Source organism: Neovison vison, chromosome 7 (genome assembly GCF_020171115.1).
Source record: "Neovison vison isolate M4711 chromosome 7, ASM_NN_V1, whole genome shotgun sequence".
In the NCBI taxonomy this organism is placed as follows: domain Eukaryota; kingdom Metazoa; phylum Chordata; class Mammalia; order Carnivora; family Mustelidae; genus Neogale; species Neogale vison.
The window spans coordinates 64,411,195-64,429,850 of record NC_058097.1 but is presented as its reverse complement, the minus strand read 5'-3'; positions in this window follow the sequence as shown (position 1 = coordinate 64,429,850).

Below are 18,656 nucleotides of genomic sequence, written 5' to 3'. Positions count from 1 at the left end.
GGTTGAGGGTCACAATGCCTGTTTGTGCCCAGCGGCCTATCCTGAGTGGGCGTGGTCTCATGGGCCATGCACCTGGCTCCACTCTGAGGGTTGGACTGTCATCTCAAAATTCAGTTTTCCTGCCATGGGGAAGGAGTAGTACTCATTTCTGCTTCAGGGTCCCCCATGGGCAGGAATTTGAGCTAAGTTCGGGGACAGGTACCTGATTACCCAGGTTGCTTCAAGATGATGGCCTCGGGCCAAGGCTGGACCCACCTGCCGGTTATGGGGTCCACTGTCTGTGTGGCTGACCAGAGGTTGGGGCTCGAGCTGTGGCCTACAGAGCATTCGGGCAGAGGGCAGCCTATGATATTGGAGCGCCATTGAGAGCTGTGCAACTGGATCCTCATGTGGGGTTTCTGCACAGACCCATAGGACACTTATTCTTTCTGGTGACCAGGCATTAGGCTGCGTTGTGGCTCCAGAATTCCCAATATGGAGGGCTTGCAGGCGAGGACTGTGAGGACAGAAGCCTGACAAGCTATGGTTAAGCTCAGTGCCGCGCACATGGCCGTTTTCCAATGTAAAGCAGTTGTTTCAATATCTCCAGCACCTGAGTATGGTCGAGGGTCAGATGTCTGCTCACACTGGCGTTTGTATCCATGATGGCCAATGAATGGTGGGGTTTTCTCAAGAAGCCTTGGAGGTTTTCCCAAGCTGGAGTTTGTGAGCTGCTCCAAACAGCATGGTGTCCTACTATGGGACTGGGGAAGATCGCTTAGAGGGCTCCAGGTTCCCCCATATGGAAGATTTGATAGCACTGGTCTCTGAATGGAGGACGGGGAAGCCCACCTCACGTTACCATTACAGCTGAGGAACAGGGCAGGCTTGATCCACTGTCTCTGGTTCCAAGTTCCAAGTGATCTGAGTTGACGGAAGTTCTCAGTATAACGGGTCCCAATGCAGCTTCATGTCCAGGGAGACCTTAGAATGTGGAGGAGTCCCTGGGCCCATGCTGGATTCTCCTATCCTAAGGGTTAGACCCAGTTCCCAGGAGAAAGTTTTCCTTCTTGGGACAGGTGGGGTTCTCTTGTATGGCTCACGGACCACAGGTTGGACCATATATTGGTTTTCCAGAACAGGGCTCTAGGGACAGAGGCCTGAAAACCTAAGCTAGGGTTCTGATGAGGTCCTAGGGGCATGGCAGATTCAATCTTCAGACTCAGCGCCATTGACCTGCGTGTCTTCCTGGAGGTAGGGCTGAGGCTGTGTCAGACAGTGCGTTTTTTCCAGAGTGGCCTATGAAATTGGGGTGAGCTCAGGGGTCTTGCAGGTTTCTCCTACTGTGTTGGGTTTGGGCAACAGTTTCCTCCAGAGAGCAGGCCCAGTGATGATCTGTGGTTCTGGAGGCCCCATCCTGGAGGGCATGTGGTTCAGGGCTCTGGGACCAAAATCTTCAGAAACAAAATCAGGTACGAGTTAGGGGCTAGGTGATGGCAGGCCCGATATGCAGACCCTGAGGGCAGCTCCACAGGATTTGAAATTCAGGCGGCTGGAAGGCAGGAGCACAGTTTTTTCTGTCTGGATTGTGTCTAGGATGGTCACGGAATGGATGGGTGTCCTCATGTGGCCATGGGGTTTCTTCCTATCTGGGGTTTCTTCCCAGCAACGAAGAGTTTGGTGTATTATTGGGGAAGGGGATAATGCGTTTTACCGTGTCAGGGTTCCTGTCAAAGCATGGATTCCAGAGATGGGTTCTGGGTCCTGGTGCCTGGGTAACCCCACCAAGGCTTAGGATTTGGGCCTAGGGGCCTTACAGGCCTGCTCTGTGGTGTCCTGGTCCAGCTCCCACGGGGACTTGTTGGAAATGGGTCTCAGGGTGAGGGTCACAATGCCTATTTGTGCCCAGCTCCCCAACCTGAGTGGGCGCTGTTTCTTGTTTCATGCACCTGGATCCCAATCTGAGGGTTGGACAACCATCTCAACATATATTTTTACTGCCATGGGGAAGGAGGAGTACTCTTTTGTGCTTCAGGGTCTCCCATGGGCAAGAATTTGAACTATGTTCTGGAATAGGTACCTGAATACCCAGGCTGGTTCAAGATGAAAGACTCAGGTCAAGGCAGCTCACACCTGTAAGATATGGGGCCCACTATCTGTGTGGCTGCCAGTTGGTCAGGGCTCGGGCTGTGTCAGACAGAGTATTCATGCACAGGGTGGCCTATGATATTGGGATGCTATAGAGGGCCGTGCAGGTGGATCCTCATGTGGATTTTCTGCGCAGACCCAAAGGGCACTTCTTCTTTCTGGTGGGTAGGCAGAAGGCAGCATTGTGGCTCCCAAATTCCCAACATGGAGGGCTTACAGGGGAGGAATGTGAGGACAGAAGTCTGAATAGAGTAGCTACATTTAAGCTCAGTGCCAAGCGCATTGCTGTTTCAATGTGCAGCAGTTTCTCTGAGATCTTCAGCACCTGAGTATGGGCGAGGTCATATGTCTGCTCACACTGGAGTTTGTATCTTTGATGGCCAATGAACAGGATAGCTATCACCAGAATATGGGCAGATGAATGATGTTTGCTCACACTGGAGGTTGTGTCTATGATGACCGACAAATGGAAAGGTGGCGTCAAGAGTACATGGAGGATTCCACACGCTGATGCTTGTGAGATGCTCCAAACAGCAAGGTTGTTTTTTCTACTGACAGGTGGATTCTGGTTTGTTTGCTCCAGAGTCCCCCACATGGAAAGTATGGATAGCAGAGCTCTTCCGCATGGAAAGCACACCCCAAATGACCATTGCAACTGAGGAACATGGCAGGTTCCTTCTGGTGGCTCTGGGGCGAAGTACCAAGGCCTTGAGTTGACATTGAATCTCTTGCAGATGGGTCACAATACTGGTTTGTTACCAGGGAGATCTTAGAATGTGCTGGTAGCTAAGGTGCCATGCAGGATTCTCCTACCCTGACTGTTTAACACATGTTGAAGAGCTGTGTCCCCTTCTGGGGACAGGAGATGTAGTGTTGTATTGCTCAGGGACCACATGTTGTATCATAAGTTCATATTCCAGAACAGGCCTCTGAGGACAGATGCCTGAAAACCTAATATAGGTTTTCAATGAAGTCCTAGGGGCATGTCAGGTTCAATCTTCAGACTCAGGACAGTTGACTTGGGTGTCTGCCTAGATGTTGCTGATCAGAGTGTTTCAGTCTGTGCATTTGCATCCAGAGCGGCCTCCAATATTGTGGTGTGCTCAGGGGATATGCAGGTTTATCCTAATATGGATGTTTGGGAAACTGATGTGTACAGTTACCTAGGGGATGGCATGTACAGTCCTGTGGTGTGATTCCAAGAACCCACTCTGGAAGGTATGTGAGCCATGGTTATGGAGAGAAGTCTGCAAACACAAACTCGGGTTAGGGATAATGGTGAGGTGATCACAGTCCCAATACGTAGACCTGGAGGGCAGCTCATCAAGAACTGTTATTAGGGTGATATGAAGGCAGTAGAACAGGTTTTATATCTGGATTCTGTATCTAGGATGGCATCGGAAAGCAGGTGTGGTCCCATGAGACCATGGGAGATTTTACTCTCTAAGGATCCTGGCATCTTCCAATTATTTGGTGGGTTTTTCGGGGAAGGGAAGAGTGCTGATTTCCATCTTAGGGATGCCCCGAAACAGGGATTCCAGAGAAGGGCTCTGGGTCTGAATGCTTGGAATATCCCACCAAAGGTAAGGATATAGGCCTAGGGGGCCTGGCCTACAAAGCGGGATCCTGGTGGTGAGAGGGCTTGTTTGAAAGCATGCTCAGGCTGAGGGTCACAATGCCTGTTTGGGCCCTAGGCGGCCGTCATGTGTGGTTGTGGTCTCATTGGCCATGCAGCTGGCTTCAACTCTGAGAGTTGGTCACCCATCCCAACAGTTAGGATTCCTGACATGGAAAAGTTGGAGTTCTCTGTTGTGCTTCAGGTTCCCCAATTGACAGGGATTCCAGCAAAGGTCTGAGGACAGATGCCTGAATACCAAGGATGAGTAGAGATGATGGAGTAAGGCCATGTTCCTTCCCACATGCTAGATACGGGTTCCGCTCTCTGGGTTGCTGACACTAAGTCGTGGCTCACGCTCTGACAGACACCATTCAAGATGCCCGGGCAGCCTGTAAATTGGGGTTCCCTCAGGGGCTTAGAAGATTGATCCTCATGTGGGTTTTCTGGGCAGACTCTTCAGGCACTTCTTCTTTCTATGGGGAAGGCAGAATACTGTGTTGTGACTCTGGAATTCTGTATCCAGAGATCTTGAGGACCAGTAGGGTGAGAATGCAATTATAAACACAAGCTATGGTTTAAAATCAGTGCAAGGTGGAAGGTTGTCCCCATGTGCAGCGGATTTTGTGAGATATCCAGCACCTGAGTAAGGGAGGATGTCAGATGTTTGCTCACACTTGAGTCTGTGTCTATGATGACTGTTAAATGGAGAGGGTGCGTCAAGAGTCCATGGAGGATTTCCAACGCTGGGGCTTATGAGATGCTCCAAACAGCAAGGTTTCCTTCTACTGGACAGGTGGAGTCTGGTTTGTTTGCTCCACTGTCCCCCATGTGATAAGTTAGGTAGTAGAATTCACCCAGATGGATGCCTGGAAAGCACACCTCCATGGTCCATTTCAGCTGATTAACATGGCCCATTAGATCTGATGGCTCTGGGGATAAGTTCCAAGAAGCCTGAATTGACATGGATTTTCATGCAGTTGGATCACAATGCTGGTTATTATCCATCGAGAAATTAGAATGTTGGTTGGTTAGAGGGTCATGTAGGATTCTCCTACACTGTATCTGGGACACAGCTACCAAGAGTAATGTATCCTACTGGGGACAAGAGGGGTTCTTTAGTGTGGCTCAGGGGCCACATGTTGGAATATAAGTTGGTATTGGAGAACAGGCACCTGTGGACAGGCACCTGAAAACCTAAGTTCAGGTATCAATGAAGTCCTAGAGGAATGTCAGGCTCATTCTTCTGACTCAGGGCCTTTGACTTGAATGTCTGCTTGGAGGCAGGTGCTCATTGTGTGTCAGAATGCGCACTTGGGTCCAGAACGTTCTTCAAAATGGAGGTGGGCTCAGGGGCTTTGTACTTTGCTCCTAATCTTCAGGGTTTGAACAACAGTGAAGGGCAGTTTTCTTTTGGAGGATAGGCACAGTTGTCTGTTGTGGCTCCAGAGTCCCCTTCCTGAGGACATGTGGGCCAGGGCTTTGGGGACAGAAATCTGCTAATGTGAACTAGGTTTAGGGTGAAGGTCGAGGTAATCACAGGCCCGATCTTCTGTCCCTGAGTACAGCTCATATTGTACTGAAATTAAGGTGTCATGGAGGCAGTAGCACAGACTTGTCTGTTTGGATTGTGTCTAGGACGGTCACAAAATGTAGGGGTGGATCATGGGGCCATGGGAGATTCTTTGTCTCAGGGGATTCTGCTCAGATCACAAGAGTTTGGTTTCTCTGCGGGAAGGGAAGACTGCTGTTTTCTGTCTCAGGGGACCCCCAAAAGAAGGATAACAGAGACAGGTTCTGGGTGGGAGCTGGCAAATAATGAAAGACGGTGAGGATTTGGCCCTAGGGACGTAGGAGGCCTGCTCTGTGGGCTCTTGGCCCAGCTACTGAGGGGGTTTGTTTGAAAGCAGTCTTATGCAAGGGTCAAAACGCTTGTTTGTGCCCAGGGCGGCTCCCATGAGTGACTGTGGTCTTATGGCCCATGCAGCTGGCTCCACTCTGAGGGTTTGACACCTATCTCAACATCCAGGTTTCCTGCCATCAGGAAGGTGGAATACACCTGGGCTTCAGGTTCCCCTACAGGCAGGGATTTGAACTATGGTCTGGGGAGAGATGCCCGAATATCCAGGTTGAGTAGATGTGACGGCTTCGTTCCACGGCAGGTCACTCCTGCAGGATATGGGGGCCACTGTCCACATGGATGACTGGAGTTCGTGGCTCAGGCAGTGTCAGACAGAGCCTGAATGCCCATGGCGGCCTATGATATTATGGTGCCGTCGAGGGCCATACAGGTGGATCCTCATGTGGGGTTTCTGGTCAGACTCACCAGGCACGTCTTCTTTTGTGTGGTAGGCAGAATGCTGCATTTTGGCTCCAGAATTCCCTGTCAAGAGACCCGGGTTGGTGACCAGGAGGGTGAGGATAAAATTGTAAACCAAGCTACTGTTAAATTCATTGCCAAGTGGAAGGCAGTTCAAATGTGCAGTGCTGATTCGAGATACCAGCACCTGAGTAAGGGCTGATGTCAGATGCTTGCTCACACTGGACTTTGTGTCTATGATGACCACCAAATGGAGGGGTGGCGTCATGAGGCCATGGAGGATTTCCCACACTGGGGCTCGTGAGATGCTCCAAACCGCAAGGTTTCCTTGTACTGGACAGGGCAAGTCTGGTTTGTTTGCTCCATATGGAAAGTTTGGGTAGCAGAGCTCTCTAAAATGGATGCGAGGAAAGCACACCTCCATTGACCATTGCAGCTGAGGAAAATGGCAGGTTCGTTCTGGTGACTCTGGGGTGAAGTTCCAAGTGGCCTGAGTTGACATGGAGTTTCATGCTTTTGGATCATAACGATGGTTTGTATCCAGGGAGATGTTAGTATGTTGGTGTTGTCAGGGGCCATGCAGGATTCTCCTACACTGAGTCTTGGACAAAGCTACTAAGGGAAAGCTATCCTACTGGGGAGAGGAGGGGTTCTGTTGTGTGGCTCACAGACCACAAGTTGGAATATAAATTGGTATTGGAGAAAAGTCCTCTGGGGACAGGCGCCTGAAAATCTAATCTATGGTATTAGTGAAGTCCTAGGGGAATGTCAGGGTCAATCTTCTGACTCAGGCCATTTGACATGGATGTCTGCCTGGAGGCAGGTGCTCAAGTTGTGCCAGAATGCACATTTCGGTCCAGAGTTTTGCTTGCAATTGTAGTGGGCTCAGGTGATTTGTACATTGCTCCTAATCTTCAGGCTTGGGCAATAGTGAAGGGCAGAGTTTCCTTTGGGAGGTTAGGCACAGTCGTCTAGTGTGCCTCCAGAGACCCCATCCTGGAGGGCATGTGCACCAGGGCTTTGGGGACAGAAATCTGCAAATGCGAACTACGGTTAGAGTGAGGGCCGAGGTGATCACAGGCCCGATATGCAGGCCCTGAGGGCAGTGCATAGTGTACTGAAATTATGCTGTCTCAGAGGTGGTAGCGCTGGCTCATCAGTCGGGATAGTATGTCCAGGAGAGTCGCAAATTTTATCAGTGGCTTCATGAGGCCATGAGAGATTCTTCCCCTCTGGGGATTCTGCCCAGCTCCTAAGAGTTTGGTGTCTCTGGTGGGAGGGAAGATTGCTGTTTTCCGTCTCAGGGAATACCCAAATGTGGGATTCCAGAGACAGTTTCGGGGTCTGTGTGCCATGAAACATGAACGAGGGTGATCATTTGGCTCTAGCAACCTTACAGGAACACTCGGCGGGCTTCTGGGCTAGCTATGGAAGACGTTTGTTTGAAAGCAGGCTCACACAGAGGGTGACAATGCCTGTTTGTGCCAGGGTGACCACCAAGAGTGGCCGTGGTCTCATGGGCCATGCAGCTGGTTCCCACTCTGAGGGTTGGACACCCATCTCAACAGACAGGTTTCCTGCCATCTGGAATGAGGAGTACTCTTGTGCATCAGGTTCTTCCATACCAAGGGATTTGAGCTACGGTCTGGGGAGAGATGACTGAATATCCAGGTTGAGTAGATGTGACAACTTCGGGACAAGGGAGGTCCCACCAGCAGGTTATATGGCCCACTGACCGTGTGCCAGACTATAGATCGTGGCTCACGCTCTGACAGAGCCTGAGTGCTCTTGGCGGCCTATGATATTAGGGTGCCATCAAGGGCCATGCAGGTGGTTCCCCACGTGGGGGTTCTGGGCAGTCTCTCCACGCAATTCTTTCTGTGGGGCATGCAGAATTCTGAGATTTGGCTCCAGAACTCCCTATCAAGAGGGCTTGGGGATTGGGAGGGTGAGGATAGAATTGTCAACACAAGCTACAGTTAAATTCAGTGCCAAGCAGAAGGCAGTTTCAGTGTATAGTTGCTGATTCGAGATATCTAGCACCTGAGTAAGGGCAGATATCAGATGTTTGCTCATACTGGAGTTTGTGTCTATGATGACCACCAAATGGAGGGGTGACGTCACGAGGCCATGGAGGATTTCCCACACTGGGGCTCGTGAGATGCTCCAAACAGCAAGGATTCCTTCTACTGGACAGGGCGAGTCTGTTTTTTTTTTTTTTTTTTTTTTTTGCTCCACTGTACCCCATATGGAAAGTTTGAGTAGCAGAGCTCTCCCGCATGGATGCCTGGAAAGCACACCTCCATTGACCATTGCAGCTGATAAGAGTGCTGTTTTACATCTTAGAGGTGCCACAAAACAGGGATTCCAGGGATGGGCTCTGGGTCTGGGCACCTGGAAAATCCCACCAAGGTTTAGGATTTGGGCCTAGGGGCGTACCAGCCCTTCAATGTGGGAACCTTGTGGTGGAACTGAGAGTGTTTGTTTGAAAGCATCCTCAGGTGAGGGTCACAGTGCCTGTTTGTGCCCTGGGCAGCCCTCAGGAGTTGGTGTGATCACATTAGCCATGCACCTGGCTCCCACTTTGAGGGCTGGACACCCATCCCAACAGGCAGGTTTCCTTCCATGGGGAAGGAGTAGTACTCATTTATGCTTCAGCTTCTCCCATTGGAAGGATTCCAGCAAAGTCCCCAGACTTTTTCAGGCACCAGATGCCTGAATACCAGGATAGGTAGAGATGATAGACCGGACATGGCCAGTCCCACATGCTAGATATGGGGCTTACTCTCTGGGTGTCTGACACTATGTCGGGGCTCAGTCTCTGTCAGACACAACACTAGTGGCCAGGGCAGTCTATATATCAAGGTTCCCTCGAGAGCCGAGCAGATTGATCTTCATGTAGGGATTCTGGACAGACTCAGCAGGCAATTCTTCTTTCTATGGAGGAGACCAAATGCTGCACTGTGGCTCCAGAATTCAATATCAAGAGGCCTTAGGGACTAGTAGGGTTAGGATGGAATTGTAAACACAAGCTACTGTACAATTCAGTGCCAGCGGAACAAAGTTCCAATGTGAAGCGTGTTTTTTGAGATACCCAGCACCTGAGTAAGGACGGATGTCAGATGTTTATTCACACTAGAGTTTGTGTCTATGATGACTGACAAATGGAGGGGTGGCATCAAAAGCCCAGGGAGGATTTCCCTCGCTGGGGCTTGTGAGATGCTCCAAAAATCAAGGTTTCCTTCTACTGGACAGGTGGAGTCTGGTTTGTTTGCTCCACGGTACCCAATGTGGAAATTTTGGGTAGCAGAGCTCTTTGGCATGGATGCCTGCAAAGCACACCTCCATTCTCCATTGCAGCTGAGGAACGTGGCAGGTTCATTCTGGTGGCTCTGGGGCGAAGGACCAAGGCTTTGAGTTGACATGGAATCTCTTGAAGATGGGTCACAATGCTGGTTTGTTATGAAGGAGATCTTAGAATGTGCTGGTGGCTAAGGTGCCATGCAGGATTCTCCTACACTGAGGGTTTGGCACAGGTCAAAGAGCACGGTTTCCTTCATGGGACGGGAGATGTTCTTTTTTGAGGTTCAGGCACCACCCGCTGTATTATAAGTTGGTATTCCAGGACAGGCCCCAGAGGACAGATGACTGAAAACCTAAGCTAGGGTTCCAATGAAGTCCTACGGCCATGACAGTTTCAATCTTCTGACTCAACACCGTTGACTTGGCTGTCTGACTAGATGTAGGTGATCACGGTTTTTCGGATGCACATTTGCGTCCAGAGCAGCCCACTATATTGGGGTGGGCTCAGGGACCTTGCAGGTTTCTCCTAATCTGGAAGGTTTGGGCAACTGTGACGGGTACAGTTTCCTTGGGGACGGCAGGAACAGTCCTGTGGTTTGGCCCCAGAGGCCCCATCCTGGAGGACATGTAATGCATGTTTTTGGGAGAGAAGTCTTCAAACACAAAATCAGTTTAGGGTTTTGGCGAGGTGATCGCAGGACCATGCGTAGACGTGGATGGCAGCTCGTCAGGAAATGTAAAGGTGATTGGAAGGTGGTAGCACTTCCACTTCTGGATTGTGTGTTCAGGATGGCCTCAGAATGCAGGTGTGGTCTGCTGCATCAATGGGAGATTTTTCTTCTCTAAGGATCCTGGCGACTCCCCATAGTTTGGTGGCTTTTGCGGGAAAGGGAAAAGTGCGGTTTTCCATCTTAGGGGTGCCCCAAAACAGGGATTCCAGAGAAGGGCTCTTGATATTGGCACCTGGAAAATCCCACCAAGGGTTAGGATTTTGGCCTAGGGGAGTACCAAGCCTGCAATGCGGGAACATAGTGGTGCAATTGAGAGGGTTTGTTTGAAAGCATGCTCAGGCTGAAGGTTACAATTCCTGTTTTTGCCCAGGGTGGACAGAAGGAGTGGGTGTGGTCAATTTGGCCATGCACCTGGCTCCCACTCTGAGGGTGAGACACCCATCCCAACAGGCAGGTTTCCTTCCATGGGGAAGGAGTAGTTCTCAATTGTGCTTCAGTTTCCCCCATTGGAAGGATTCCAGCAAATTCTGGAGAAAGGTGCCAGAATACCAAGGATGGGTAGTGAGGACAGACTTGGGCCATGGTCGATCTCACATGCTGGATTAGGGGCCCACTCTCTGGGTGGCCGACACTGATTCAGGGCTCAAGCTCTGCCAGAAACAACATTAGTGGCAAGAGCAGCCTTTAAATCGGGGTTCCCTCCAGGGCTAAGCAGATTGATCCTCATGTGGGGATTCTGGACAGAATCAGCACACACTTCTTTCTATGGGCAAGGCAGAATGCTGCATTGTGGCTCCAGAATTCAATATCAAGGGGCCTTGGGGAGCAGTAGGGTGAGGATGGAATTGTAAACCCAAGCCACGGATCAAGTCAGTGCCAAGCGGAGCGCAGTTCCAATGTGAAGCGTCTTTTCCAACATATCCAGCACCTGAGTAAGGCTGATGTTGAGTAAGGCAGATGTTTGCTCACACTAGAGTTTCTATTTTGATGACCCACAAATGGAGGGGTGGCGTCAAGAGGCCATGAAGGATTTTCATCAATGAGGCTTGTGAGATGCTCCAAACAGAAAGGTGTCCTTCTACTGGACAGGTGGAATCTGGTTTGTTTGCTCAAGGGTCCCCCATGTGGAAAGTCTGGATAGCAGAACTCTTAGGCATGTATGCCAGGAAAGCACACCTCCATTGACAACTGTGGCTGAGGAACATGGCAGGTTCATTCTGGTGGCTCTGGGGTGAAGGACCAAGGCCATGAGTTGACAAGGAGTCTCTTGCACATGGGCCACAGTGCTGCATTGTTACAAGGGAGATCTTAGAATGTGCTGATGGGTAGGTTCCATGCAGGATTTTCCTACCCTGAGGGTTTGACACAGGACAAAGACCACAGTTTTCTTCTGGGGAGAAGAGATGTTCTGTTGTGTGGCTCAGGGACCACATGTTGTATCATAAGTTGGTATTCCAGAGCAGAACCCGAAGGACAGATGCCTGAAAACCTAATCAAGGTTTCCAATGAGGTCCAAGGGCATGTCAGGTTCTATCTTCTGTCTTAGGACCATTGAACTGACTCTATTCCTGGATGTAGATGATCAGGGAGTTTCAGACTGTATTTGCATACAGAGCAGATGCCAATGTTGGGGTGAGCTCAGGGGTCTTGCAGGTTTCTCCTAATCTGGAAGGTTTGGGTAACTGTGACGGGCACAGTTTTCCTTGGGGATGGCAGGAACAGTCCTGTGGGATCCAGAGACCCCATCCTTGATGGCATATGAACCATGGATTGGGAGAGAAGTCTGCAAACATAAATTCGGGTTAGGGATAGTGGCGTGGTGATTGCCGGCCCAAGGTTTAGACCTAGGGAGCAGCTCGTCAGGAACTGTAATTAGCGTGACTGTAAGGCGGTAGCATAGGCTTTTCTATCTAGATTGTGTGTCCTGGATATCCTCGGAATGCAGGTGTGGACTCCTGTGTCCTTGGGGATTCTTCTTCTCTAATGATCCTGGAGGTTCCCCATAGTTTGGTGGCTGTTTCAGGGAAGGGAAGAGAGCTGCTTTCAATCTTAGGGGTGCCCCACAACAGGGATTCCAGAGACGGGTTCTGTTTCTGGGTGCCTGGAAAATCCCACCAAAGTTTAGGATTTGTGCCTACGGGAATACCAGGCCTGCAATGCGGGATCCTGGTGGTGGAATTGAGAGGGCTTGTTTGAAAGCATGCTCAGGCCGGGGGTCACAATGCCTGTTTGTGCCCAGGGTGGACCTCAGGAGTGGGCGTGGTCTCATTGGCCATGCAACTGGCTCCCACTTTGAGAGTTGTACATCCATCGCAACAGCCAGGTTTCCTGCCATGGGGAAGGAAGAGTTCTCTATTGTGCTTGAGTTTCCCCCATTGGCAGGATTCCATCAAAGTTCTGGGGACAGGTGCCTGCATACCAAGGATGGGTAGAGATGACAGATTTGGGCCATGGCCAATCTCACATGCAGGATAAGGAGCCGTCTCTCTGGGTGGCTGAGAGTAGGTCGGGGCTTAGGCTTTGGCAGACAAAGCACTAATGGCCAGGGTAGCCAATAAATCGGGGTTCCCTCGAGGGCCGAACACATTGATCATCATGTGGAGTTTCTGGACAGACTCACCAGGAACTTCTTCTTTCTATGGGGAAGGCAGAATGCTGCATTGTGGCTCCAGAATTCCCTATCAAGAGGGCTTTGGGACCATAGGGTGAGGATGGAATTCTAAACACAAGCTTCGGTTCAAATCAGTGCCAAGCGGAAGGGAGTTCCAATGTGCATCGGTTTATTCTAGATATCCAGCACCTGAGTAAGGGAAGATGTCAGATGTTTGCACACACTGGAGTTTGTGTCTATGATGATGGACCGATGTAGGGGTGGCCTCAAGACGTCATGGAGGATTTCCCACGCTAAGGCTTTTGAGATGCTCTAAACAGCAAGGTTTCCTTCTACTGGACAGGTGGAGTCTGGTTTGTTTGCTCCAGGGTCCCCCATGTGGAAAGTCTGGGTAGCAGACCTCTCCAGCATGGATACCTTGAAAACACACCTCCATTGACCATTGCAACTGAAGAACATGGCAGGTTCGTTCTGGTGACCCTGGGGTGAAGGATCAAGGCCTTGAGTTGACATGGAATCTCTTGCAGATGGGCCACAATGCTGGTTTGTTACCAGGGAGATCTTAGAATGTGCTGGTGGCTAAGGTGCCATGCAGTATTTTCCTACCCTGAAGGTTTGGATCAGAATGAAGGGCACGGTTTCATTCTGGGTACAGGAGATGGTCTCTTGTGTGGCCCAGAGACCACATGTTGTATCCTAAGTTGGTATTCCGGAACAGACCCCTGAGGACAGATGCGTGAAAACACAATCTAGGCTTCCATTGAGGTCCTAGGGGCATGTCAGGTTCAATCTTCTGACTCAGAAACATTGACTTGGCTGTGTGCCTGGATGTAGGTGATCAGGGAGTTTCAGACTGCACATTTTCATAGAGAGCGGCCAACAGTATAGGGGTGGGCTCAGGTATCTTGAAGCTATCTCCCAATCTGTAAGGTTTGGGCAACTGTGAAGGGGACAGTTTCCTTGGGGAGGGCAGGCACAGTCCTGTGGTGTGGATCAACAGACCCTATCCTGGAGGGCACGTGACCCATGTTTTTGGCAGAGAAGTCTGCAAAGACAAATTCGGGTTAGGGTGTGTGGCGAGGTGATCACAGGCCCAATGAATAGACCAGGAGGGCAGCTCAACAGGAACTGCAATTAGGGGGCCTGGAAGAATGTAGCATAGACTTTTCTATCTGGATTTTGTGTCCAGGATGGCCTCAGAATGCAGTTGTGGTCTCATGGGTCCATGGGAAATTTTTCCTTTCTAAGTATACAGGTGGCTCCCCATAATTTGGTGGCTTTTTCTGGGAAGGGAAGAGTGTTGTTTTGCATCTTAATCCCCAAAACAGGGATTCCTGAGACGGGATTTCCGTCTCTTGGTCTGGAAAATCCCACCAAGGGCTAGGATTTGGGCCTAGGTGCATACCAGGTCTGCAATGCGGGATACTGGTGGTGCCACTGAGAGGGCTTTGTTAAAATCACACTCAGGCTGAGGGTCACAATGTCTGTTTGTTCCCAGGACAGCAGTCAGGTGTGGGCTTGGTCTCATTGGCTATGCAGCTGTCTCAAACTTTGAGGTTTGGACACCCATCCAATTACCCAAGTTTCTTGCCATGGGGAAAGAGGAGTTCTCTATGTGCTTCAGGTTCCCCCATTGGCAGGGATTCCATCAAAAGTCTGGGGAAAGGTGGAGCACCTGGGTGGCTAGGTGGGTTAAGCCGCTGCCTTCAGCTCGGGTCATGATCTCAGGGTCCTGGGATCAAGGCCCGCATCGGGCTCTCCACTCAGCGGGGAGTCTGCTTCCCTCTCTCTCTCTCTCTCTGCCTACTTGTGATCTTTCTCTGTCAAATAAATAAATAAAATCTTTTAAAAAAAAAGTCTGGGGAAAGGTGCCTGAATACCAAGGATGGGTAGAGATGATGGACTTGTTCCATGGCGGGTCTCATATGACGGAATGGGGCCCACTCTCTAGACTGCTGACACTAGGACGGGACTCAGGCTCTGTCAGACACAGCACTAGTGGCCAGGGAAGCCTATAAATTGGGGTTCCCTCGTGGGCAGAGTAGATTGATTCTTATGTGGTGTTTCTGGGCAGACTCACCAGGCACGTGTTTTTTCTATGGGGATGGCAGAATGTGGTGTTGTGGCTTCAGAATTCCCTAACAAGAATGCTTAAGGACCAGTAGGGTTAGGATGGAATTGTAAACACAAGCTATGGTTCAATTCAGTGCCAAGCGGAAGGCAGTTCCCATGTGCAGTGGCTTATTCGAGATATCCAGCACCTGAGTAAAGGGCGGGTGTCAGGTATTTACTCACACTGGAGTTTGTGACTTTAATGACTGACAATTGGAGGGGTGGCGTTAAGAGGCCTTAGAGGATTCCCCACGCTGAGGCTTGTGTGATGCTCAAATCTGCATAGTTTCCTTCTACTGGACAGGTGGAGCCTGGTTTGTTTGCTGCAGGTTCCCCCACGAGGAAAATTTAGGTAGCAGAGCACTCCCTCATGGATGCCTGGAAAGCACACCTCCATTGAGCATTGCAGCTGAGGAACATGGCAGGTACGTTCTGCTTGCTCTGGGGTGAAGTACCAATGCCTAGTTGACATAGAATCTCTTGCAGATGGGTCACAATGCTGATTTGTTACCAGGGAGATCTTAGAATGTGGTGGTGTCTATGGTGACATGCAGGATTCTCCTATCCTGAGGGTTTGGCAAAGGTCGAAGAGCACGGTTTTTTTCTGGGGACAGGAGATGCTCTGTTCTGTGGCTGAGGGACCACATGTTCTATCGTAAGTTGGTGTTCCAGAACAGGCCTCTGAGGACAGATGCCTGAAAACCTAGTCTAGGGTTCCAATGAGGTACTAGGGGCATGTCAGTTTCAATCTTCTGACTCAGGACTGTTGACGTGGCTGTCTGCCTGGATGTAGGTGAACAAGGTGTTTCAGACTGCACATTTGAGTCCAGAGTGGACTTCAACATTGAGTTGGGCTCAGGGGCCTTGCAGGTTTCTCCTAATCTGGAAGGTTTGGAAAACTGTGATGGGCACAGTTTCCTTGGGGATGGCAGACACAGTCCTGTGGTATGGATCCAGAGACCCTACCATGGAGGGCATGTGAACCATTGTTTTGGGAGAGAATTCTGTATAACCAATTTGGATTAGCGTTAGTGGCATAGTGATCGCAGGCCCAGTGCGAAGACCTGGAGGGCAGCTCATCAGGAACTGTAATTAGGGTGACTGGCAGGCCATAGCACAGGCTTTTCTATCTGGATTATGTGTCCAGGATGGCTTCAGAATGCAGGTGTGTCTCTTGGGTCCATGGGAGACATTTCCCTTCTAAGGATCCTGGTGACTCTCCATAGTTTGATGGCTTTTTCGGGGGAGGGAAGAGTGCTGTTTACCATCTTAGGGGTGCCCCAATAGAGGGATGCCAGAGAAAGGCTCTGGGTCTGGGTGGCTGGAAAATCCCACCAAGGGATGGGATTTGGGCCTAGGGGCGTACCAGACCTGCAATGCAGGATCCTGCTGGGGCAACTGAGATGGCTTGTTTGAAAGCATACTCAAGGTGTTGGTCACAATGCCTTTTTGTTTCAAAGGTGGCCCTCAGGAGTAGATGTGGTCTCCTTGTCCATGCAGCTGATTTCCACTTTGAGGGTTGGACACCCATCCGAATAGCCAAGTTTTCCTGCTTGGGGAAGGAGGAGTTCTCCATTGGGCTTTAGGTTCCCCCATTGGCAGGGATTCCAGCAAAGGTCTGGTGACAGGTGCCTGAATACCAAGCATAAGTAGAGATGATAAAGTAAAGCCATGGCCGGTCTCACATGCTAGAAATGGGGCCCACTCTTTGGGTGGCTGACACTAGGTCAGGGCTCACGCTCTGTAAGACACATCACCAGTGTCCAGGGCAGAATATAAATCGGGGTTCCCTCGAGGGTCGAGCAGATTGATGTTCATATGGGGTTTCTGGATAGACTCACCAGGCACGTCTTCTTTCTCTAGGGAAGGCAGAATGCTGCGTTGTGGCTCTAGAATTCCCTATCAAGAGGTCTTGTGGACCAGTAGATCAGGATGGAATTGTAAACACAGGGTATGGTCCAATTCAGTGTGAGGCAGAAGGCAGTTCCAATGTGCAGAGGCATATTCGAGATAACCAGCACCAGAGTAAGGGCGATGTCAGATATTGGCTCACACTGGAGTTTGTGTCTTTTTTTTTCTCCAATTTATTTATTTTCAGAAAAACAGTATCCATTATTTTTTCACCACACCCAGTGCTCCATGCAAGCCGTGCCCTCTATAATACCCACCACCTGGTACCCCAACCTCCCACGCCCCCGCCACTTCAAACCCCTCAGATTGTTTTTCAGAGTCCATAGTCTCGCATGGTTCACCTCCCCTTCCAATTTACCCATAAGCACATACCCTCCCCAATGTCCATAACCCTACCCCCCTTCTCCCAAAGCTCCTACCCCCAGCAACCCATAGTTTGTTTCGTTAGATTAAGAGTCACTTATGGTTTGTCTCCATCCCAATCCCATCTTGTTTCATGGATTCTTCTCCTACCCACTTAAGCCCCCATGTTGCTTCACCACTTCCTCATATCAGGGAGATCATATGATAGTTGTCTTTCTCCGCTTGACTTATTTCGCTAAGCATGATATGCTCTAGTTCCATCCATGTTGTCACAAATGGCAAGATTTCGTTTCTTTTGATGGCTGCATAGTATTCCATTGTGTATATATACCACATCTTCTTGATCCATTCATCTGTTGATGGACATCTAGGTTCTTTCCATAGTTTGGCTATTGTGGACATTGCTGCTATAAACATTCGGGTGCACATGCCCCTTTGGATCACTACGTTTGAATCTTTAGGGTAAATACCCAGTAGTGCAATTGCTGGGTCATAGGGCAGTTCTATTTTTAACATTTTGAGGAACCTCCATGCTGTTTTCCAGAGTGGTTGCACCAGCTTGCATTCCCACCAACAGTGTAGGAGGGTTCCCCTTTCTCTGCATCCTCGCCAGCATCTGTCATTTCCTGACTTGTTGATTTTAGCCATTCTGACTGGAGTGAGGTGATATCTCATTGTGGTTTTGATTTGTATTTCCCTGATGCCGAGTGATATGGAGCACTTTTTCATGGTCTGTTGGCCATCTGGATGTCTTCTTTGCAGAAATGTCTGTTCATGTCCTCTGCCCATTTCTTGATTGGATTATTTGTTCTTTGGGTTTTGAGTTTGTTAAGTTCTTTATAGATTTTGGACACTAGTCCTTTATCTGATATGTTGTTTGCAAATATCTTCTCCCATTCTGTCAGTTGTCTTTTGATTTTGTTAACTGTTTCCTTTGCTGTGCAAAAGCTTTTGATCTTGATGAAATCCCAATAGTTCATTTTTGCCTTTGCTTCCCTTGCCTTTGGCGATGTTCCTAGGAAGATGTTGCTGCGGCTGAGGTCGAAGAGGTTGCTGCCTGTGTTATCCTCAAGGGTTTCGATGGATTCCTTTCTCACACTGAAGTCCTTCATCAATTTTGAGTCTATTTTTGTGTGTGGTGTAAGGAAATGGTCCAATTTCATTTTTCTGGACGTGGCTGTCCAATTTTCCCAACACCATTTATTAAAGAGGCTGTCTTTTTTCCATTGGACATTCTTTCCTGCTTTGTCAAAGATTAGTTGACCATAGAGTTGAGGGTCTATTTCTGGGCTCTCTATTCTGTTCCATTGTATCTATGTGTCTGTTCTTGTGCCAGTACCACGCTGTCTTGATGATGACAGCTTTGTAATAGAGCTTGAAGTCCGGAATTGTGATGCCACCGACTTTGGGTTTCTTTTTCAATATCCCTTTGGTTATTTGAGGTCTTTTCTGGTTCCATAGAAATTTTAAAATTATTTGTTCCATTTCTTTGAAAAAGATGGATGGTCCTTTGATAGGAATTGCAGTAAATGTGTAGATTGCTTTAGGTAGCATAGACATTTT